The sequence below is a fragment of the Saccopteryx leptura genome, chromosome 2 (genome assembly GCF_036850995.1).
Source record: "Saccopteryx leptura isolate mSacLep1 chromosome 2, mSacLep1_pri_phased_curated, whole genome shotgun sequence".
Lineage (NCBI taxonomy): Eukaryota > Metazoa > Chordata > Mammalia > Chiroptera > Emballonuridae > Saccopteryx > Saccopteryx leptura.
The window spans coordinates 278,287,257-278,312,778 of NC_089504.1; the positions used below are offsets into that span (position 1 = coordinate 278,287,257).

At 39.2% G+C, this 25,522-nt stretch overlaps 1 pseudogene; it reads left to right on the forward strand.

The window, feature by feature from the left end:
- The first annotated feature begins 789 nt into the window (after positions 1–789).
- LOC136393443 (eukaryotic translation initiation factor 3 subunit E-like) lies at positions 790–8,965 on the forward strand (annotated as a pseudogene).
- Positions 8,966–25,522: the final 16,557 nt, after the last annotated feature.

The following is a 25,522-nucleotide window of genomic DNA, read 5'->3' on the forward strand; positions in this document are numbered from 1 at the left end:
ACAGATAAGGACAGAGAGACTGAAAGGGAGAGAGATGAGAAGCATCATTATTCATTGTGGCACCTTAGTTTCTCATTTGATTGCTTTCTCATATGTGCCTTGACCGAGGGAGGGAGGTGGCTACAGCAGACCGAGTGACTCCTTGCTCAAGCCAGTGACCTTGGGCTCAAGTTGGTGAGCCTTGCTCAAACCAAATGAGCCTGTACTCAGGCTGATGACCTCGGGGTTCCAAACCTAGGTGTTCAGCATCCCAGTCTGACGCTCTTTCCACTGCACCACCACTTGGTCAGGCTATTTTTCCATTTTTTAATTGGGTTGTTTGTCTTCCTGTTGCTAAAAGTTGTGAGAGTTCTTTACTTGTTCTGACTTCTAGACTGTTGTCAAAGATATGATTTGCAAATATTTTTCCCATTCTGTAAGTTGCCTTTTTTCTTTCTTCATAATGTACTTTGATGCACAAAAGTTTACAGAAGTTTGCTTATGCTATTTCTTGGCATGGATTTCTTCAGGTTTATCCTGTTTGGAATTCATTCAGCTTTTGGAATCTGTAAATTTATGTTTGTTGCCAAATTTGGGACATTTTCAGCTATTATCTCTTCAAATACCTTTTTCATCCCCACATCATTCTCCTCTCCTTCAGGGACTCTGATAACACAAATATTAGATCTTCTGTTATAATCCATATAGCTCTGAGACTCCAGGTATTTGTTTTGTTTGGGAAGGGGGTATTTATTTTTTTGGTCTTTTTTCTCTCTGCTATATGGATCTGCCTTTAATCTTTCATTGTTTGAGTTTCTCTATGTAAAGGAGATATATAATGAAAAGCAATTATTACAGGAAAACTGGATCTTTTTAGTGACACCAACAGTGATAGACTTTGGTATGGATATACACAAAAACCTTTATTTTGATGATTTTCCTTATGCTTTGAAAGAAAAAAACCCTCCACAGTTGTTGCACAACTGAAACAGTTTCAGACAGAAACAGAGCCAATTGTGAAGATGTTTGAAGACCCAGAAATTACAAAGCAAATACAGTCAGCCAGGGATGGTCAATGCTGTTTGACTACCTTCCAGACAAGCATGGTTTTAGGCAAGAATATTTAGATATACTCTATGGGTATGCAAAATTTCAATATGAATGTGGGAATTACTTTGGAATGGCAGAATATTTGTTTATAATATAGGTTCCAGTAATGGATAAAAATGCTTTGAGTTCACTCTGGAGAAAACTGGCCTCTGAAATCTTAATGCAGAGTTGGGATGCAGCCATGGAAGACTTTACACAGTTAAAAGAGACCGTAGTGATTCTCTCAGTGTCGGAGCCTATAAATGCTAATGAGCCTTGACTGCCAACGAGACTAAAGCACAATACATGACATTGCCATAGAGACTTATCAACTGCAAACCTCTACCTGAGCGTGCCAAAGGGGCAGAACCCGGGGTACAGAGTCACTGACCAGGAAGAGGGAGAGAAAAGAAAAAGCAAGAAGATAACCTCTCAAAATCAAGAATAATCTGCAGACTTTATAACCTATCCCATTTTATTATATTTGTTCGTTTGTTTCTCTTATCTTCATTCTTGATACTTTTTTTCCTCCTCCAATTTGGCCGATTAACTCTCTGCCGGTCTTACTCTCTCCTCTCCTTGAACTACACTACCCATAAGTGTTACATCTCCCATTATCTTTTCTCTCCTCTTCCTTTCTCTCTATGAGGGTTGCACTCCAAAACCCTTAACTCTCTCTCTCTCTCTCCTTTCTTTTTTCTTCTTTTAGTGGTTCCCTCTTTTTTTCTCTCTCTCTCTTTCTTTTCTCCCTCTATATTAGTTTCTTCCTTTCTCCTTTACCTCTCCTCTCATTCAAACCTCAATAACAAACAAATTATCTTATCTGGGACTCAAACTTATGTTTGTGGCATTTTGGGGGGTTTTTACTTCACCTTTTTAACTCACTAGCAGTGCTCCCATCCCTGGCTCTCCATTTTATCTAGTTCTTGTTCCACTAAATACAATAGTAATTTTTTAATTTGTCCCCCCATTTTTCTGTTTTCCTCTTACTCCTCTCATCATAACTCTTAGACAACCAACACCTAAAAGCAAATCATTTTATTCTTGACCCAAATTTTTTCCTTATTTGCTTTTTGTGGGTCCATACCCCTTTTTTTTTCTTTATTTTGCCCCTTTATTACTTTTCCCCAATTCAGGCCCTCCATCACAGGCATTGTTTGTTATAATTCACAGTTCACCACAAGATTTTCTCAAGAAAGAGGGGAGAGGAGAGGAGAGGAAAAAGGGAGGGTGGGAATAATTTCCTTTTTTTAAAAATTTTATTTTATTTTATTTTTCTTTATTTCATTATTAATTTTTTTTAAAAAAACAACTCTTTTCGATTTTTTATTTTTTTATTTTTTTAAACTTTTTATTCTTTATTAAATCTCATTAATACTATCAACAAAACCACCCTCAGATGCCATTAAGGAAGAGAAAATCAAATATCATGGATACAAAAGAAAGAGAGGTAACACAGCTAGATGAGGAAAAATCTATGGAGAAAAAATTTAATATATTGGAAACCTTGGAGCTAAATGACAGAGAATTCAAGATAGAAATCCTAAAAATCCTCCGAGATATACAAGAAAACACAGAAAGGCAATTTAGGGAGCTCAGAAAACAACTCAATGAACACAAAGAATATATGTCCAAGGAAATTGAAACTATAAAAACAAATCAAACAGAGATGAAAAACTCAATTCACGAGCTGAAAAACGAGGTAACAAGCTTGGCTAATAGAACAGGCCAGATAGAAGAGAGGATTAGTGAAATAGAAGACAAGCAACTTGAGGCACAACAGAGAGAAAAAGAAAGAGACTCAAAAATTTAAAAAAATGAGATAATCCTACAAGAATTAGCTGACTCCATCAGAAAGAATAACATAAGAATAATAGGTATATCAGAGGGAGAAGAGAGAGAAAATGGAATGGAGAACATACTCAAACAAATAATAGATGAGAACTTCCCAAGCCTGTGGAAAGAACTAAAGCCTCAAATTCATGAAGCAAACAGAACTCCGAGTTTTCTTAACCCCAACAAACCTACTCCAAGGCACATCATAATGAAATTGGCACAAACCAATGGCAAAGAAAAAATTCTCAAGGCAGCCAGGGAAAAGAAGAATACAACATATAAAGGAAGGCCCATTAGATTATCATCAAATTTCTCAGCAGAAATTCTACAAGCTAGAAGAGAGTGGACCCCAATATTTAAAGTCCTGAAAGAGAGGAACTTTCAGCCACGAATACTATACCCATCAAAGCTATCCTTCAAATATGAAGGAGAAATAAAAACATTCACAGATACAGAAAAGATGAGGGAATTTATCATCAGAAAACCCCCACTCCAGGAATTACTAAAGGGGGTTCTCCAATCAGATACAAAGAACAAAAAAAAAAATAAAGCCACAGGTAAAAGCTCCAAGAAGAACACAATAAAACCAAATTTAAACTGTGACAACAACAAAAAGAAAGAGGGGAGAGGATGGAGATTAACAGCAGCAAAGGACGATGGAATGCAAAAGTCCTCACAAAATAGTGCGCTACAATGAACAGGGTAGGAACCTTTTTCATTACTTAAAGGTAACCACCATTGAAAAAACCACCACAGAAGCACATGAGATAAAAAAGATAGCAACAGTGGAAAGATGTATGGAATACAACCAAATAAAAACAAAAGATAGAAAAACGAAAGAGAAGGATCAAACAAGACACAAAACTAACTGAAAGCAAGATATAAAATGGCAATAGGGAACTCATAAGTGTCAATAATTACACTAAATGTAAACGGATTAAACTCACCAATAAAAAGACACAGAGTAGCAGAATGGATTAAAAAAGAAAATCCAACTGTATGCTGCCTACAGGAAACTCATCTAAGTAACAAGGATAAAAACAAATTCAAAGTGAAAGGCTGGAAAACAATACTCCAAGCAAATAACATCCAAAAAAAAGCAGGTGTAGCAATACTCATATCGGATAATGCTGACTACAAGACAGGAAAAGTACTCAGAGACAAAAATGGCCATTTCATAATGGCTAAAGGGACACTGAATCAAGAAGACATAACAATTCTTAATATATATGCACCAAACCAAGGAGCACCAAAATATATAAGACAGCTACTTATTGATCTTAAAACAAAAACTGACAAAAATACAATCATACTTGGAGACCTCAATACACCGCTGACGGCTCTAGATTGGTCATCCAAACAGAGAATCAACAAAGACATAGTGGCCTTAAACAAAACACTAGAGCACCTGGATATGATAGACATCTACAGGACATTTCATCCCAAAGTGATTTAGTATACATTTTTCTCCAGTGTCCATGGATCATTCTCAAGAATTGACCATATATTGGGCCACAAAAACAACATCAGCAAATTCAGAAAAATTGAAGTTGTACCAAGCATATTTTCTGATCATAAAGCCTTGAAACTAGAATTCAACTGTAAAAAAGAGGAAAAAAATCCCACAAAAATGTGGAAACTAAACAACATACTTTTAAAAAATGAATGGGTCAAAGGAGAAATAAGTGCAGAGATCAAAAGATATATACAGACTAATGAAAATGACAATACGATATATCAGAATCTATGGGATGCAGCAAAAGCAGTGATAAGAGGGAAGTTCATATCACTTCAGGCATATATGAACAAACAAGAGAGAGCCCAAGTGAACCACTTAACTTCCCACCTTAAGGAACTAGAAAAAGAAGAACAAAGAAAACCCAAAACCAGCCGAAGAAAGGAGATAATAAAAATCAGAGCAGAAATAAATGAATTAGAGAACAGAAAAACTATAGAAATAATTAATAGAACAAGGAGCTGGTTCTTTGAAAAGATCAACAAAATTGACAAACCCTTGGCAAGACTTACCAAGGAAAAAAGAGAAAGAACTCATATAAACAAAATCCAAAATGAAAGAGGAGAAATCACCACGGACACCGTAGATATACAAAGAATTATTGTAGAATACTATGAAAAACTTTATGCCACTAAATTCAACAACCTAGAAGAAATGGATAAATTCCTAGAACAATACAACCTTCCTAGACTGAGTCAAGAAGAAGCAGAAAGCCTAAACAGACCTATCAGTAGAGAAGAAATAGAAAAAAACATTAAAAACCTCCCCAAAAATAAAAGTCCAGGCCCTGACGGCTATACCAGCGAATTTTATCAAACATTCAAAGAAGACTTGGTTCCTATTCTCCTCAAAGTCTTCCAAAAAATTGAAGAAGAAGCAATACTTCCAAACACATTTTATGAGGCCAACATAACCCTCATACCAAAACCAGGCAAGGATGGCACAAAAAAAGAAAACTACAGACCAATATCTCTAATGAATACAGATGCTAAAATACTAAACAAAATACTAGCAAATCGAATACAACAACATATTAAAAAAATAATACATCATGATCAAGTGGGATTCATCCCAGAATCTCAAGGATGGTTCAACATATGTAAAACGGTTAACGTAATACACCATATCAACAAAACAAAGAACAAAAACCACATGATCTTATCAATAGACGCAGAAAAGGCTTTCGATAAAATACAACACAATTTTATGTTTAAGACTCTCAACAAAATGGGTATAGAAGGAAAATATCTCAACATGATAAAGGCCATATATGATAAACCATCAGCTAACATCATATTAAATGGCACTAAACTGAAGTCTTTCCCCCTTAAATCAGGAACAAGACAAGGTTGTCCACTCTCTCCACTCTTATTTAATGTGGTACCAGAGGTTCTAGCCAGAGCAATCAGACAAGACAAAGAAATAAAAGGCATCCATATCGGAAAAGAAGAAGTAAAGGTATCACTTTTTGCAGATGATATGATCCTATACATCGAAAACCCCAAAGAATCCACAAAAAGACTACTAGAAACAATAAGCCAATACAGTAAGGTCGCAGGATACAAAATTAACATACAGAAGTCAATAACTTTTCTATATGCCAACAATGAAACAATTGAGAATGAACTCAAAAGAATAATCCCCTTCACGATTGCAACAAAAAAAATAAAATACTTAGGAATAAACATAACAAAGAATGTAAAGGACTTATATAATGAAAACTATAAACCATTGTAAAGGGAAATCGAAAAAGATATAATGAGATGGAAGAATATACCTTGTTCTTGGCTAGGAAGAATAAATATAATCAAGATGGCTATATTACCCAAAGCAATATACAAATTTAATGCAATTCCCATCAAACTTCCAATGACGTTTTTTAAAGAAATAGAGCAAAAAATAATCAGATTTATATGGAACTATAAAAAACCCCGAATAGCCAAAGCAATCCTAAAGAAAAAGAATGAAGCTGGGGGCATTACAATACCTGACTTCAAACTATATTATAGGGCCACGACAATCAAAACAGCATGGTATTGGCAGAAAAATAGACACTCAGACCAATGGAACAGAATAGAAAGTCCAGAAATAAAACCACATATATATAGTCAAATAATTTTTGATAAAGGGGCCAACAACACACAATGGAGAAAAGAAAGCCTCTTCAATAAATGGTGCTGGGAAAACTGGAAAGCCACATGCAAAAGAATGAAACTGGACTACAGTCTCTCCCCCTGTACAAAAATGAACTCAAAATGGATCAAAGATCTAAACATAAGACCTGAAACAATTAAGTACATAGAAGAAGACATAGGTACTCAACTCATGAACCTGGGTTTTAAAGAGCATTTTATGAATTTGACTCCACAGGCAAGAGAAGTGAAGGCAAAAATTAATGAATGGGACTACATCAGACTAAGAAGTTTTTGCTCAGCAAGAGAAACTGATAGCAAAATAAACAGAAAGCCAACTAAATGGGAAATGATATTTTCAAACAACAGCTCAGATAAGGGCCTAATATCCAAAATATACAAAGAACTCATAAAAGTCAACAACAAACAAACAAACAATCCAATAAAAAAATGGGAAGAGGATATGAACAGACACTTCTCCCAGGAAGAAATACAAATGGCCAACAGATATATGAAAAGATGCTCATCTTCTTTAGCTATTAGAGAAATGCAAATCAAAACGGCAATGAGATACCACCTCACATCTGTTCGATTAGCTATTATTAGCAAGACAGGTAATAGCAAATGTTGGAGAGGCTGTGGAGAAAAAGGAACCCTCATCCACTGTTGGTGGGAATGTAAAGTAGTACAACCATTATGGAAGAAAGTATGGTGGTTCCTCAAAAAACTGAAAATAGAACTGCCTTATGACCCAGCAATCCCTCTACTGGGTATATACCCCAAAAACTCAGAAACATTGATATGTAAAGACACATGCAGCCCCATGTTTATTGCAGCATTGTTCACAGTGGCCAGGACATGGAAACAACCAAAAAGCCCATCAATAGATGACTGGATAAAGAAGATCTGGCACATATACACTATGGAATACTACTCAGCCATAAGAAATGATGACATCGGAACATTTACAGCAAAATGGTGGGATCTTGATAACATGATACGAAGCGAAATAAGTAAATCAGAAAAAACCAGGAACTGCATTATTCCATACGTAGGTGGGACATAAAAGTGAAACTAAGAGACATTGATAAGAGTGTGGTGGTTACGGTGGGGAGGGGGGAAAGGGAGAGGGAAAGGGGGAGGGGAAGGGGTACAAAGAAAACAAGATAGAAGGTGACAGAGGACAATCTGACTTTGGGTGATGGGTATGCAACATAATTGAACGACAAGATAACCTGGACTTGTTATCTTTGAATATATGTATCCTGATTTATTGATGTCACCCCATTAAAAAAATAAAATTAAAAAAAAAAAAAAAAAAAGAGACCGTAGTAATAATTCTGTGAGTTCCCTCCAGTTTCTTCCACAGTGAACATAATTTGTTCACTGGTCTCTTTATTTTCTTCAACCACCCCAAAGGGTGTGATAACCCTATTGATCTCTTCCTTTGACATGCCCACATATTCTTTGCTATTTGTCTATAACAGTCATAACAAACAAAGATGTTCACAAACACCAGCAGGTGCTAAAAGATCTAGTCAAAGTTATCCAGCAGGAGTCTTACACATATAAAGACACAATCACAGAGTTTGTTGTATGTTAACTTTGACTTTGATGGGACTCAGAAAAAGCTGAGGGAATGTGAATCTGTGCTATGAATGACTTATTCCTGGTGGCTATCTCGAGCATCTCATTGAAAATGCCATTTTCTCCTGACCGGCGGTGGTGCAGTGAAAAGACCATCGACCTAGGACACTGAAGTCCCAGGTTCAAAATCCTGAAGTCACCGGATTGAGAGCAGGCTTATGCGGCTTGAGTGCAGACTCACCAGCTTGAGCACAGGGTTGCCGGCTTGAGCGTGGGATCATTGATATAATCCCAAAGTCCCTGGCTTGAGCCCACAGTCACTGGTTTGAGCAAGGGGTCACTGGCTCTAGCTGAAGCACCGGTCAGGTCACGTATGAGAAGCAATCAATAAACAACAACTGAAGTGCTGCAACTACGGTTGATGCTTTTTATCTCTCTCTCCCTCTCTATCTGTCTCTCTGTCTCGTGCACACAAAGAAAAAAATAAAATGCCCATCTCTCTATATCTGAGACTTTTTGTCACCCCCACCAATGTATCAGCATTAACGTGTTGGCAGATTAACTTAACATGACTTCAGAAGAAGCTGAAAGGTGGATTGTAAATTTGATTAGAAGCGCAAGACTGGATGCCAGGGTTAATTCTAAATTAGGTCATGTGGTTGTGGGTTGCAGTGCAGTCTCACCCTATCGACAAGTAATTAAAAAGACCAAAAGCCTTTCATTCAGAAGTCAGACGTAGGCTTTGAATACTGAGAAGCAACTTAACCAGATCAGTAGTAGGTCAGAGGCTCCTAACTGGGCAACTCAAGACTGTGGCTTATACTGAAGAATTGTAAAGAAAAAATTAAAAAACTATAAAGATGAAATAATGAAACCATTATATTTATATAAAGGGTGTCATACATTTTAGAAACAACATATTGAGCATAATTTTTAGATGATCTGAATAAAGTTGGCTGTTTTGTTAAAAAAAAACAGGTTTGATTCTTTCCTCTGTCTTCTCCATTCTTCGGTCAAACCATCTTTTTTTTTTTTTTTTAATTTATTGTGTTTATATAGATTCAATTGTCCCATCAAATATATCTCCCTGTCCCCCCACCTCCGTGTTCCCCTGGATACCCCCTTCCCCCAACACCCTCCCCCCTTCCCTCCAGGATTTGCTGTCCTGCTCTCTTTGTCTCTGTGTTATGTATACATAATTTCACTAATCCCTTTCCCCTCTCTGATCCCATTCTCTCTTACCCTTTCCCTCTGATCCCTTTGACCCCGTCTCTGCCTCTATTCTGTTTCTTAGTTCACATTGTTCATTAGATTCCTCATATGAGTGGGGTCATATGATATTTTTCTTTCTCTACCTGGCTTATTTCACTTAGCATAATAATCTCCAGGTCCATCTATGTTGTCACAAAAGGTAAGATTTCCTTTTTTTCACGGTCGCGTAGTATTCCATTGTGTATATGTACCGCAGTTTTTTAATCCACTCATCCACCTATGGGCATTTGGGCTGTTTCCAGATCTTGGCTATTGTAAACAATGCTGCAGTAAACATGGGGCTGCATGTTGTCAAGCCATCTTAAAAGTTTTTCTTCAGCTGATTTTTTTTTTAATTCTAAAATTTTTACAGTACTTGGTTTTTCTTTATATAGTTTATTTATCTGCAAGGGTTAATATTCTTTTTCAATTGTTTCACACATGTTTACGTGGTTCTTTGAAATGTCCTATGATGGCTTTTCTAAAATCCTGGTCAGATAATTCCAACATTGTGTCATCTCAGTGTTGGTATCTTGTTACCGTCTTTTCTCACTCAAGTTATGAGAGACTTTAGATCATATTGAAATATTCTGTTTTAGCATCCTCCTCAGACTTTATACTGGTGGGAAAAGTCCAAGTCCTCCACTGGGACTCCATTGACACCCTGTTGTGTGTTTGTGGGTTCATTATTGCTGGGCTGGCTGCTCGGGGTGGGGAGGGCTCCACTGATACCAGCCCTGTAGGGAGGTGATGGAAGTCCAGGTTGCCACGCTCCTTGGCAGGTGGTGGTGGAGGTGGGCTGCTTGGCTGGAGAACGGCAGTTACTGTCAAAATTTTTTTTGTCTTGTGAGGCTGCCTTTTTCTCCTTTCCTAGACCTTTGGCTTTCCTGAGGCTTTTTCGTTTGTACTATTTGGTGTTTCCAGTTTTCCCGCTTCTCCAGCATCCGGTCCAGGGTATGTGAGGTAAAAAGAAAAGCCAGGGCATCCACTCCATGTCATTCTTCAGGTCCTGAGGTCCCTAGCCCATCTGTTTTCCTCTGCCTTTCAGAGAGTCTTCTTATGTCTGCTTTACATAGAGTTACATAGAGTGTCCAGGGTTTTTGACCATCTTCAAAAGAAGAAATTTGGAGAAGTATATATCACATCTTGTTCCCAATACCATTTTAAATAGTCTGTCCTTTCTCTTCTGATCAGCAATGTTAGCTCTTGTCACCCATCAAAATTCCATCAGAGTTTTAAAATGTCTCCCGGATCTGCTTTAATCAGTATAATAAGGTGACAGACACAGAGACCACTGCCTTTTAAAGAAGTTTATTGCCTACAGTTCCCAAGAAGATTGGGCACATTATGCCGTGCAGGGTCACCCGGGAAGCAGCAGGGTCAGTCAGGAGGCAGGAGTGAGGGAAGGCATGGCCGCGAGGCTTTGCTGGTTTTGCAAGAAGGAATGAGTGGGATAAAATAAGCATTTTAAGGTTGGCTAGTTTAATTTTAGCAGATTCTGGGCTATAGGGGTGGATCCTAGTTGTCCACTATCTGGTCCTGAGCTGTTGTAGGGCAGGGAAGATACTGACTTGGTAAGTGAAAGGTAGATAAAGGAGAAAGGTGGAAGGATGGGTTGGCTTGCATGTGGAAGTCATGATCACAGGCAAGTCTTTACTATCTCTAGGGTGAGCTGGGCCCCGAGATGTCAGAGCATTATAAAATATAGAAAGTAAAAACTGTGATTAATCCAAGGGAGTCTCTATTCTGACCAGTCTGTCCAGCTTGTGCTCATAGAAGAATGTCTTCATTACCGCTCTCACCTTTTGTATTAAAAATGTCGTCTTGATTCTTTACTTGTCCCTTTGTTCTTTCAAATAAATTTCAGAATAAACTTATCAAGTTCCAAGAAAAATCCAGATTGTAATTTAGATTGAAGTTTTGTTGACTTTATAAATTAAGTTGGAAAAGCTGAATCTTTACTCTGTTGAGGTTTCTTGCTCATGGACATGTTACATCTTTACATTTATTGAAGTTTTCTTTAATGTCCTTTAGTAAGATTTTAGTATATATTCTCAATAAAGGCCATGCTCACCTTTTGTTAGCTTTATTATTAGGTAGGCTTTTACTTTTTGTTACTAAATTTTGTTGGAAATAGTATCTTTTAAAAGTTATGTTTTAAATGGTTTGTTGCTGGTATATAGAAATGTGGTTCACTTTTTTTTAAAGATTTTATTTATCCATTTTTATTGGAGGGGGGGAGAGATAGAGAGAACAGAGGGAGGAGCAGGAAGCATCAACTCCCATATGTGCCTTGACCAGGCAAGCCCAGGGTTTTGAACCAGCAACCTCAGCATTCTAGGTCGACACTTTATCCACTGCGCCACCACAGGTCAGGCGAAATGTGGTTCATTTTTGCCAATAACTTTTGTCTTATAACAAGAAACTCTTTGCAATTATAATTCTTCTGCAGATTCCATTTAGTCTTTTTTTTTTTTTTTTTTTTTTTTTTTGAGAGAGAGAGAGAGAGAGAGAAAGAAAGACAGAAAGGGAGAGAGATGAGATGAAAAGCATGAACTTATAATTGTAGCGCTTAGTTGTTCATTGATTGCTTCTCATATGTGCCTTGGCTGGGGGGCTCCAGCTGAGCCAGTGACCCCTTGCTCACATCAGCGACCTTGGGCTTCAAGCCAGCGACCTTTGGGCTCGAGTTAGTGACCATGGGATCATGTAAAATTGTAAATGATCCCACACTCAAGATGGTGACCCCGTGCTCAAGCCAGAAACCTCAAGGTTTCAAACCTGGAACCTCAGCATCCCAGGTTGACTCTCTATCCACTGCACCACCACCACTAAGGCTTTTTAAGTCTAATTTGTATACCTTTGATTTTTTTTTTTTTGTTTAGTTGTGCTTGCTAAGATCTTTTTACTACAATATTAAATGAATGATAATAGTAGAAATACTTTCCTTTGTTCTGATTTTAATGAAAATGCTTTTAACATTTTACCTTTGAGTATGATTTTTGGTGTAGATGTTGGAAGACAACTTGTATCAAGTTAAGGAAGTTACCATTCTATCCCTGGTTTGTTAGAAGATTTTTAAATAGGAAATGGAGGTGATCATAAAGTTTTTAACCTTTTTTAAATGTGGTGCAGATTATTTTAGAAGGCTTTTAATTAATTCAAAATTATTACTCAGGTTAAAAGAACACAATGTTTTAAGTTAGAGCTTTATCAAATCAAGGTTGAGGTAGAAACAATAGAGTCTGAAATTATTGTAAGATCTTTTATTAACTTAATCAGTTTTAGTCAATAAAAGGATTTGGGATTAACTCAATATTAAAGAGCTCTAAATCAAGTTTTTTCTGCCTGTAAGCAGATCATAGTTGCCAGTTTGCCAAGTCATTTGTACAAATATCTGTCTGGTTCTATGTATAGGCCTTTTTTAAAAAAACAAACTGCATTAGTGAAGTAGAATGATTGAAAAATGTAACACCTTTCAGTTCAGAGAGAATGTCATCCCCACCCCAGGAGTGTCACTGCTTCCTGACTTCCCAAACCCCAACAGTAAGAAGTCCTGGAAGAATAAGAAAAAAGGGGGGTGGGGACCGCAGCACTCGGCACCCCTTCTTTGATTGCCCATGTTGTAGGTGCCAGCCTATGACATTACAGGCTGTCTGAGTCTACACTGGAAAATTCATACACAGTTTGTGCAAATACAAACAAACTTGTATTTCTTTATAACCAAATATTAGTCAAAGTAGATAATTTTTCAAAAAACAAACACATTACACATTTGTTGATGAGTAAAGACTTGATGAGAATACAAAATGATTATTGTTCTTTCTGGCTCAGAATCTTAGCCCACTGTTTTTCGGTTAACTATAATACAGTATCACACAATATCTCATACACAGTCCACTCAGATTCAATATGATATACATAGGTAGGCAATAAGAATTAGCACAAAATAGTCTACCTGGGAAAATTCTCTTAAAAAGCCAATTCATTCGAAATATTCAAAAACAGATCAGATGGCTATAAGTGTTATGCACTTGTAACATGATTAGATTATTAATTAATAAACAGTTTCTAGAAATATTTGACATATTTTCAATGATGAGTTCTCCCAGTAGACATATTATAAAACATGGGTATTTGAGACAGAATATTTGAGTTTATATTATCCTTATGCCTTTTGTTAATTGTGTGACCCGGGGAAAAATACTTTAACTTCATAAGTCTCTATTTTATCATCTATAAAATGGCGACTATAATGATTAATTCCTAAAGTTGTTGCAAATATTAAATGAATTGAGGCATGTTGAATACTCAAGGTAATAGACACCCACAGGGTGGCATTTTTAATTCCTTTCTAGTAAAGCAGCACTGTCATTCTGCAGTACAACATGGTCATTACAAGCAAGAATTCTGAAGCTTCACTGCCTGGGTTGACTCCTGGCTTCACCATCTCAAAAGCTGTGTGATTATGGGCAAACCACTTAAACTTTCAGTTGCCTCAGTTTTCTCATCTATAAAATGGGCATAATAAAAGCATCCTTCTTACAGAGGGTAGTTTTGAGGATGAAATGACTTTATTCATGTAAAATGCTTAAAACGGTGCCTGACACACATGTGACATACATGTTAACTAGTATTGCAATGAGACACTCCTGACTTCTTATATTAGCATATCTCAGAATTATAACTACAGCTGGAATCAATAATATAAGGATGAGTGTACTTTTCTGACTTGGACGCCAGGGGTGCAGTGGAGTGAGTGGAGAAGCAGAGGCCACACATTCCCCACTCTCAGCTGTGCCTGTTTTGCCCGAACAGCCTTTGCAGAGTCTAGCTGGGCATAGGGGGAAAGGAGGAAAGATACTACATTTCCCTTGGCTCCACTTACCATCACTAAGCCAGGGTTTTAATGAACATTAATATTTTTAAGTTTCATTGCCAATGGTCTTTATAGTGAAAATCATATTATAACAGCATTAAAGGAATGCTCTAAAAATGAAAAATATATCAGCTGCAAATATGCCCCCTGACACAAAACTGATTCCATATTTTTACTTGCCTCTAGTTTTTGTTTATGTGCCTATACAGTATGTATTCACAGTTGCCGTCACTGTGTATATACAATTCTATTTTCTGTTTACTGCATTTATCATTAATTGATATCCTTTTTCTCTGTCATATAGTCTTTACAATTATTACATTTATTGATGGCTGCACAGTCATCATTACTCGTTCTTTTGACAATTAAAATGTTCACCTTTTACGCACTGAAAAACTCTACATTTGAATGATAATTTTACTACAGACAGTCAGGGAGCTCCAAGGAGTCTCCTCCATTGGCCAGGATGGCACAGGGGGAGGTTCTTACACCCAGCTCACCAAAAGCTAGAAAGATAACTGGGTAGGAAAAAAGCCCTCCCCTCTCAGGAGGAGATGGTCTGTGAGCCAAGAGTCCATCATTCTACCAGGTCATGGCACCTGAATATACCTTTTTCCTTTTGCACTAACACTTGACTCAGGATTTTGACTTTTGTTGTGGCTGTCCAAACCTGTTTTTGAATTTTCGGTTACAAATTTTCAGTAAAGAAAATAAACTATAAAAGAAAAGAAAATCAAAGACCTAAACCTCCTTATGGCAGAAGGGGGGGGGGAAGTGTGTATTGGATTGTCTAAGAGCTGTGATACGCTATCATTTGGTTTTACAACAGACTTCTACCCTAAATGCTTTATTTAGCATATCTATTTTTTAATTTAAGAGAATTAAAAAGAAATTGCATGTGACGGGTATGGGGAGATTCATTATACCATAGTCTACTTTTGTATATGTTTGAAACTTTCTATAATTAAAAAAATTAAAAGAAAGAATGTGCTTATAAAATTTTTTTCAACACCTTTGGGAATAGTTTGAAGTGTCTCTTGGTGAACACATCACTGCTAGCCCACTGGCACCTTGCTGAGAATTTTTGAAGTCCCCCTTCCTCAGTGCCTTTGCTTCCCTCTTCCTGGAATTGTGGTAGTGGTTTGTACATATTGGAACAGTGCTCCCTTGGATGTGGTGTTCTTATGCAGTGGTGGGATTCAAATAATTTAACAACTGGTTCTCTGCCCTAATGACTGTTTTAAGTCTAAAAACAGATACACCAAAAGGTACTTTATTATTTCATGCATTTAATACATAAATAAGAACAATAAAAGAGGTACACAAAACTAGATTATGTTTAGAAGAAAGAGTTTTAAAATATTAATGAAAATATATTAAATAATACCTAACAAAAAACGATAAAACAGTTCTTTAAGACATTTCCATATTGCTTCTTGATTGGCATCCTCACCTATGGATGGAATGCACATTACTACGGGCACTTCGCTGTTGCACAGATGAACATTAAAAAAGAATAAGGAATGTCAATTTGTGATTTCCACACTGGGCAGCTGCCCAGGCGCCCACCTTAGAGAGAACCCTGATACAAGAGCCATTTTAACAACTGGTTCGCTGAACTTAAAAAAAATGTATCGGTTCTGCCAAACCTGTGTGAACCAGCTGAATCTCACCACTGTCCTTATGTCATGAACAGCTTCCTACTATCTGCAGAGGCTCTGCTTGGGTATCACTAAGTTATCGTTGAGAATATCTTCAGTTAGAAGGGGAGGCAAAGGGCAGAGGAGGAAGGGTGCAGGCCAAAGCTGCTTCATTGTTTGGTGCCTTTTACTAGGAAGGAAAGGACTAGCAGTAAATGATGTTACAGTGGGCCATGCCCTCCCCATCCACCTTAGGCTCAGACCACCAGACCTGCTGACACAACACGCCCTGTAGGTGATGTTCCAGACTCACTGAGTTGTGTGCTCTCTTGGAGTGTCCTGCGCACACATTTGCTAAGGCCACAGTGGTCTATCTCAGCAGTGCTGTCAGAACATCTTTTGACTCTCGTTCTGGTTCTTGTTCTATCTTGGTGTCTGTCAGTCCTTCCCTGTTGGAGATGAGTCCCATCTTCCTTTCATATTTTGGGGAATTCTCCAGTTCCTGACTTCCTTGTCCATAGCTTACTGTGTTGAGAGGCCTCTGGCAGGATGGTAGGTATGAGAAGGCTCCCCTCATGTTCAGGGGTTCTGGGTCCCTGGGAAAGAGGATAGACACCAACTTACCAATGACCCTACGTGGTAGGTATTGTGGCTTGATTAAAGAGAAACAAAGTACAAATTGTATGTATTAGGACTAAAGAAATACAGACCAGACAACTAATCTGAGTGAATGAGAATAATAAAGAGGACTTCTTGCAGGAGGGAAATTATTTTTAGAAACTAAAGGATAAAGAGGAGTCTAGTGTAGTGATTCCAGGACATAGCTCCATTGATAATACTGGGTGACCTTAGGCTTGTTACTTAAGCTTTCTGTGCCTCAAGACTTATCATCTCCAAAATGGAGCAATGATAGTGCCTACCATATGAGAGTAGGGTGGTCAAAGAGGCCTCAGTGAGTTAACGGGTTAATGGAGCCTGGCTCTCAATAAATGGTAGTTAGCAACATCATCTGACACATCTTCATATTCTTGGACATTGCAGACACTTGAGGATGATAAGGCCTGAACATTAAACACGAATAGACAATCCAGGAAAACTAGGCATACAAGGAAAAAATGGCAACATGAAATTAAAAATAATTATCATTATCATAATCATTATTACTAAGTGCTTATATTAAGTGCTTACTATAGATCAGGAACTGTTTTAATCATTTTGCATAGATTAAGCCATGTAATCTTTACAACTTTATTTCACAGAGAGGAAACAAAGGCATAGGGAGTTGTATATTTTTATTTTATTTAAAATATAACAACATAAAAGAAATTTTTAGAAAAAAGAAAGCAAATATGACTATCTTTGCTTCTACCCCTTGTACAGAACATTTTTATTTTCCTAAATTGTTTTCTAGTCCTTGTAAGATAGCCAACTTGTTTTTTAAATTAACTTTATTCTTTGTATAGAAATGATGCAGGCACATAAAAAAAGCTCCAAGCAATAAAAGTACAAATAAGAGAGCAAAATAGAAAGATGATATTTAAAAACAGAATGCTGCTTTTGTCACATGATCCTTGTCACTGGTGTGTCTATTGTTCACGTGTGACTCACTGAAGTAAAATATTACTCCATGGAAATGAGAGGTTTTTGTTAATACTGAATAAAGTCAAACTTTCAGTTTATATTATTAAGTATTAAACTACCTGATGTACCAAAAACTTTACCAGTCCTCAGATTATATAATTTTTTTCTAGAACAAAAAATAAGATCCTTTGTATAAGACATGAGAAACTGTATTGTTAGGCCTCTTCTTGATAATTTGATAAATATTATCTTCTTGAATAAATAAATTCTTCTTGATATTTTCTTTCTATTCATTAGAGTCCGAAGGTTTCCACCACTAATCCAAAAGCCCCAGACATCTATTGTCCAGATAATAAGCATTCTGAGAAAATAAGGTAATACTTTTCTTAGCATATGAAGAGATATTATTAACTGATGTAACTCCTGAAAAAAAGTGTTATTTGTATTTTTGCGAAGGATTTGAATCTGAAAAAACATCTGCTGAGAAGGAAGATTTATAATATATCATTTCAAAGCTAAAGGGTCTCACATAATATCTAGTTCACCACTTAGATTTAGAGGCCAGAGGGGTTGAGTGGAATGCCAAAGCCACAATGAACTGAGACTGGAACCCACGGGTCTTGATTTATAGACGTTTATTCTTTGTGTCTTGAAAAATGGGGAAAGAAGAAAACAAAAAGAGCAGGCAGTTGAAATTAAAGCTCAAGACTAGCCATTTTATTGGCCAGAGAGTAAAGGTTTCTGGAAAGTTTCCTAAATTCTGAATAAGCTTTGGCCAATTTCCAGGATTAAACTAGTGGAAATATAAGACTCTTTCTAAAAGATTTCAGAAAGTACCCTCTTGCTCTTTTAAATGTAAAATAAGCATATTTTAAAAGCACTTCTTGCCTCTGGCTGGTTAGCTCAGTTGGTTGGCATGTCATTCTGATACATCAAGATTGTGGGTTCAATCCCCAGTCACAGCACATATAAGAATCAACTAATGAATGCACAAATAAGTGGAACAACAAAGCAATGTTTCTCTCACTCTCTCCCTTCCTCTCTATCTCTCAAATCATTTTTTTTTTCATTAAAAAAACAAAAAAAAACCCAAACCATTTTCCATCTCCATCCTGAAAGGCTGTGTTTAGACTTGTGAAGAAAGAAAGAACAGGGGTTGTGTACAGATGTCTGCCATTTGGCTCTTAGAGACCCCCTGTAGAGACCACAAGATCTGTAAGTCCCCAAGTCAGGCCTCGGGGACCAGCATTAAAAGACATTACATATGTCAGTAGTAATGATAAAGAAATGTTTTCTGGGATGTTCAATATCTCACATCCTTGTGATACCCTGTTAATATCACTTATTGAAATTAGCATAGGTTTTCAATGATAGAGGCCTGCTCCCTAAAGTCCCACTAGGGTTGCTCCCTTGAGCCCCAAGGCCCATACTTTCAGGTGGTGCTCAGCTCCTCGCTGTACACAACCCTAAGAGCCACTAATGTTTTCACAGGTGGGCCTCAAGAGCACCACACACCAGATTCAAAAAATGGAGTAACGGTGAAAAGGAAGACTACTGCCCAATAAACTGGATTTTTGGGAGTAGGCACCTAGAAAGGTTTCCAGCAAGCTTGAGGCTTGCTGTGTTTGGCATCTTCATCATTGTGATATTTGTCTACATAACTGTGGAAAAGGAGCCATTCTTCAGTTAAGTGTTTTAGGAGCAGAGAAATGGTTGCTCCCAGCCCTCCTGCTTCAAGAAAGAACAGGACTTCTCTGAAGGGGGTGGGCCAGCCCTGAAGGCTAGGTAGTCTTCTCTTGCACTGTGCAGCTCTCACAGTTCGGTGTCCAGGTAGAAAGAACAGAGGGAGAACGAGGCGCTTATGTCAAAGAGCTGGATCATAGGAAATTACCCATGGCATGGCGGCCATCATTAAAGGTGTCTCTACATTGAAGCACACTTCAAAAATCGAGATTGTGCCTGCATTTTTCTTTTTAATGATGGTAACAAGCCACTAATCACATGTTATTTACTCTATTCACTCTTCAAATTTCCCATAGTCAACTATGGGAAAGGCTGTAACAGGTAATAAAATAAAAAAAAAAAAAGGAGTTTATCTGATTTGGCAAACACAAGGAAATATTCAAGATCATCCAAAAACAAATTAGAAAATTATAGCATTTTCACCATTGAAACTTAGCAAGTCTTGAACAACTTCAGGCCCAGTGAGGGAATGATCATAGCTTCTGGGATCAGACAGAGCTGAGTAGGCACCTGGCTTTTCTGTATATTGGCTCTTGGATGAATTAGTTGTTTTCTCTGAACTTCAGTTTTAACTTCTAAAAATAGAGATAAAATAGATCTTGTAGGGTAATGAAGAATTTAAAGACATGTGCATATAAAGTACTTAGTGTGATTCATACCTAACTGGTTGTTACCCCCCAATATAGCCTCAATAAATGCTTAAATAATGTTACACTTTAGTACGATATTTTTACTTCTGGGAGGAACTAATTCTAGATAAAGAGAAATATTAACTGCAAAGAATTTGACTATAGCAATTTTATGGTAGCCAAAATGTAGAACCAACCCAAATATCAAACAATAGGAGAATAGTTTAATAAACTGAAGTAAAGCCTCTTGATAGATGATTATGTAACAATTTAAAATGTTAACAATGAATTTATTATAACAGAAAATGCATATTTAAAATTTTTTTGGCCCTGGCCGGTTGGCTCAGAGGTAGAGCGTCGGCCTGGCGTGCGGGGGACCCGGGTTCGATTCCCTGCCAGGACACATAGGAGAAGCGCCCATTTGCTTCTCCACCCCCCACCCCCCCTCCTTCCTCTCTGTCTCTCTCTTCCCCTCCCGCAGCCAAGGCTCCATTGGAGCAAAGATGGTCCGGGCGCTGGGGATGGCTCCTTGGCCTCTGCCCCAGGTGCTAGAGTGGCTCTGGTTGCGGCAGAGCCACGCCCGGGAGGGGCAGAGCATCGCCCCCTGGTGGGCAGAATATCGCCCCTGGTGGGCGTGCCGGGTGGATCCCGGTCGGGCGCATGCGGGAGTCTGTCTGACTGTCTCTCCCCGTTTCCAGCTTCAGAAAAATACAAAAAAAAAAAAAAAAAACTAAAATTTTTTTATAATAGCTCCATTGAGATATAATTTACATGCTCTGCAATTTACTTATTCAAGGTGTACAATTCAGTGATTTTAGTATGTTCACAGAATTGTACAACCACCACCGAAATCAATTTTACAATATTTTTCTCACCCCCAAAATTCTCTTTTTAAATGATAGATTAAAAAGAACACAAATTGTTTCTACTATGTTACCACAACTATTCAAACAACACTAGAAGAAATGTCAACATGTTACGAGTTCTTCAGTAATGGGACTCTGATTTTCTTTTTCTTATTTCTACTAGTCTATATTTATTTAGATTTCTAGCCCTGGCTGTGTAGCTAAATTGGGTAAAGCATCATCTGGATACACCACAGTTGTGTGTTCAATCCCTGGTTAGGGCACATATAAGAATCAACCAATGGCCTGACCAGGCGGTGGCGCAGTGGATAGAGCATCGAACTGGGATGCAGAAGACCCAGGTTCGAGACCCCGAGGTTGCCAGCTTGAGCGCGGACTCATCTGGTTTGAGCAAAGCTCACCAGCTTGAACCCAAGGTCGCTGGCTCGAGCAAGGGGTTACTTGGTCTGCTGAAGGCCCACGGTCAAGGCACATATGAGAAAGCAACCAATGAACAACTAAGATGTCACAAAGAAAAACTGATGATTGATGCTTCTCATCTCTCTCTATTCCTGTCTGTCTAATTCTCTCTCTCTGTCTCTGTAAAAAAAAAAAGAAGAATCAACCAATGAATGTGTAAGTAGAACAAATTGACATTTCTCTCTCTCTCTCTGTAACTCAAATCAATCATTACAATTTTTTAAAATTTAAATTTTAAAAAAGAAGAATTGCCTGGTACTCCAGCAGCCTTCCATTTCCTTCAGCCTAAATCCCTGCTGGTGGGGGGTTTGATGTTTGTGAGGAGTATTGATGTTTGTGAGATTGTCTTTTCTTGCCTTTTTCCCTTCCTTCTCTCCCCAAACCCCACCCACTGAGGAGTTCTCTTCCTGGTTCTGAAACCCTGGGCTGGGGGCCAGGTGTGAGGCTGGGACCCCTCACTCTTCAGGAGGGACTTCTGCAGCCAACATATCCTTCCTTCCTGATTCTTATCCACCGCTCGTGGGTGTGGGACCAGCCCGTTTTGCTCTCTAGCCCTCCTACCATTCTCTTGATGAGGCTTATTCTTTAAATTCCCTAGTTGTAGGATTTTCATTTAGCCCAATTTCAGGTGGTTCTGAACGATGGTTGTTCTGTTGTTTAGTTGTAATTTTGATGTGGTTGTGGGAGGAGGCCAGTACCACAGTTACCTACACTGCAATCAGAATCCTGTAATCAGTTTAAAGAGAATATACATGACATCTAGTTAGCACCTTACTACTCAAGGTTTGGGGCCCCAACCAGCAGTATTAGCATCTCAGAACTTACCCTAACTGGAATCCCATTTTAACAGGATTCCTATGCATATTAAAGTTTGAGAGGCACTGCTGTGGTCCATCCCCATCAGATGCTTTATATAGGAGTCCTAGCTCAAGCATATGCCAGGTTGACCCTAAGAGTCAGGAGAGGGGACTAGTGGTATAGTCCTTCAGAAGTGTATGCACATTGGGGACTGTTTCCCCCTTTGGGAAAAAAAAAACTTGCCTTAAAGGAAGAGATTCAGGAACTGTTTCACTACATATCATCTAGTAATCTATTTAGCAGCTCCTGTGTACAGTACTATCAATAGAATGACAAAGTCTATATAAGATTCAGTCCCTGCTCTTAAGGAATATGCAGTGTGGCGGGGAAATGGAAAAGTCAGACACTCACACAATGATGACTGATGGCAGGACAGGATGTCCTGGGAACACATAGAGGGCAACTTTCTCAGATGTTGGGAATGGACATGGGTAGCTTCCTAGAGAAGTGGTGGTAAAGCTGAATCCAGCAGGATGAAAAGGATTCAGAAAGGTGGGCGGAGCTACAGGAATGGTCTCCAGGAGGAGATAATATGTAGTATGTACAGAGGGTTAGTATGAAAGAGAGCAGGCAAGTGTGGGAACCACAAGGGAAACTGAAGGGGGAGGTGAGAGATGAGGCTGGAAAAGGAGGTAGAATTCAGATTGTGTCATAGATGATTTGCAGGACCATAGTAAGGAGTTTAAACTTTAATGGAAGCCAATGCAGGAGAAGAGGAACTCTTCTATGAACTAACAATCCCTGCCTCTCTGGTTAGAATCCACATGGGCAGTTTCCATGTCAGTTTCCACATCAGTCTCCTGGGCTTCCCTGGATTCCCCTGAGAACAGGGAGAGAGGGCTTTAAAGAGGCAGCAAAGCGGGGGTGGGGCGGGGGGCTGTTGGCTAAAACCCCTGAAGGACATTGGGGGCAGAGGTCAGCAGTCCGTGTGTAGGGCACTTGGCAGCAGCCGCCGTAGGCAGCCCAGCCTTTGTGGGAGGCAGCACACTTGGACACACGCTTCAACCGTGTGGGCTTGACGAGGACAGCAGATGTAACAATGCTGTGGGAGTGAGGGCAGCAAAGGAGAAACTGGGACCTACTACCAGGTGGGGTGGCTGAGGCTACTGTGTTGGTGAGCAGACATGGACACCTTTATGGGACTCCCAGGGAGGGAAGGAGGATCTGCAAATTGCTGGGTACAATTAGGGTGGGGGGCGGTGAAGAGGAAGAGATAAAACCCCTCTTTGTAGAGAACTCTAAAAATGTGCTGCTGCTGTTCTGTGAATATTTGTGATGTGACCAAAGTTATTTCATGACCTTCTCTTTAAGGCTCACCTTCCCCTGGTAACCTGGGGAAGTGTCGATGGAAGCGGGGCTGACTGCTGTCCCAGGACCACTGTCCTTCATGGATCTGAAACTGCTGCCGCCAAGCTGACTTCAGCAGAGGGCTGATGCGGGGAGGGCCCCTACCCCCATTGCTGCCCTGTCTCCACAATACAACAATGCAAGTGGTGTATGGAACAGGCTCTTCTGAGTCGGAGACGTAATGAAAGCTAAACTGTAGGGAGGAAAGAACTGGGCCTACCTCTGTGTCTTTCCCAACGACAGTCATCTGTCCACCCCCACCCTACGGTCTGCTACACGATCCTGCAGAAGCCATGGCACTGAGATTTTCTTGACTTTGGGCCAAATCACATTCCTAGGCAGGGTTCTCTCGCCCTCTAGTCTTGGTAATGGAAAGGGAATTGGTATAGAGATTTATTCTCCTCTTGTTGAGAGCCAACTCCCAGCCACCAGGGTATTTTATTTCTCCAGTTCTAACTACTCATCTGCCTCCTGTACAAATCTTGGAGCGCCTTAGGTTGGGGACTATATCTTAATCATCTTTGGATCTCTTCTCAAAGTGAAATCTCCACTTCGTCTGGAATGAGTCCACTTCCTTTTCAAGTCATTTATGACTCAGATATTTCAAAGCACAAAACTAATACCCCAGGTTTTGCCTCCTATTTATTTCTGTGAGAAGTTCCTAAAATGAGCAAACTGCTGTGAAAGGTGTTCCCAGTCAGCCTCACAGGCAGTGTTTATCCTTTTAATAGGCTGTCATTCCCGGGGCTGGGTAGTTCCCATCCCTATAAATGTCACTATTTACTTTGGGGTAAGACTTGCCACTCAGAAAGCGTGTTCTCCCTCTGATTCCCAGCCAGTTAAGTGGAGTGCTGGCTGGTGGGACGGAATTCAGCTAGCTGTGCGTCACACCGGGGCGGTGGATTCCACAGGCTTGCGTTCTACATATGGGGCACTCCGGCCTGTTCCATCGCACATGTGCTGTTTAAATCTGTACCCAGCCAACATTCAGTCTGGCAGACAGAAGAAATTCTTAAAGGCTCTATTTCTGGTTTTCAGCATTCAAAGAAACACTGTGTTACCACCTCTTAAAAATAATTGGTTAAGTACTAAGTTATTTTCATTGCCACAGTCATAAATAAAGAAGTGCTAGACCACATTATTCATATCTATAGTAGTTGATGATGATTCTCATACAAAAAAAAGGAGTATTGATGTTTGCGAGATTGTCTTTTCTTGCCTTTTTCCCTTCCTTCTCTCTCCAAACCCCACCACCCAGCCAAGAAAAGCCTTGTTGATTAGAGTAACATGAAGAGGTTGATCTTTGAAGTAAAATTAACCTTTTACTCTTTCCTGGAACAGGAAATTATCTCAAGACTAAAATAAGAAAGTGCCTAACTAACTTAGCATTTGATTCTGGGGAAGATTCCCCATTGAAACTTGGATGGCAGAAAATGAAAAGGAAGCTAATTAGTATGTCAAACCGTGCTGGCTTTTAACAAGCTTGCTCAGAAAAGAAATGAACCCGTTAGGAGGGTCCGCGGAGGCAGGTGTGACTGTCATCCAGCACTTCCTTGCCGCCTTGGTGCACAGCCGGTCCGCTTCCTTTCCGTTCACTTTGGCAAAGCAGTGAGTGAGAAGCAAGCAAAAAACAGGTGGAGGTGTTAAGCTAAGCACTAATCAGCGCTGCTACAAGGAGCTGCCGCATCACAGGACCAGTCACTGCACAGTGAGGGCTGCTGCGAATGTTCTCATCTGTGGGTGTAACCTAAACACAACGCTGCCTAATGAATCCATCTCTGATGAGCTGGAAGGGGGCTGTTCTAGGTACACTGCAGACATGAATGAGGACGTCTCTCCTCATTTCCTGCCAATGTGAGAGCTGTGTGACAACTCCAGTTCCTAGAGAGCCACTGTTAAAAGCCTCTTTGGAGTGCAAGGGTTAGCTAACAATATGTGGAAGGGACAGGGTGAACTCCCCCCCCCCTTTCAGGGAAGAAGGGGTTATTGATATCCATTTCTGACTAAAGGGTAGCTCTTTCCTCTTTCACAAGACTGATGTTGGACAACCCATCATATGGGCCAACAGGGGAAGGGCACATTCTAAACCTACATGAATGAAAATCAGTCTGCTCCTATGAAGAATACACC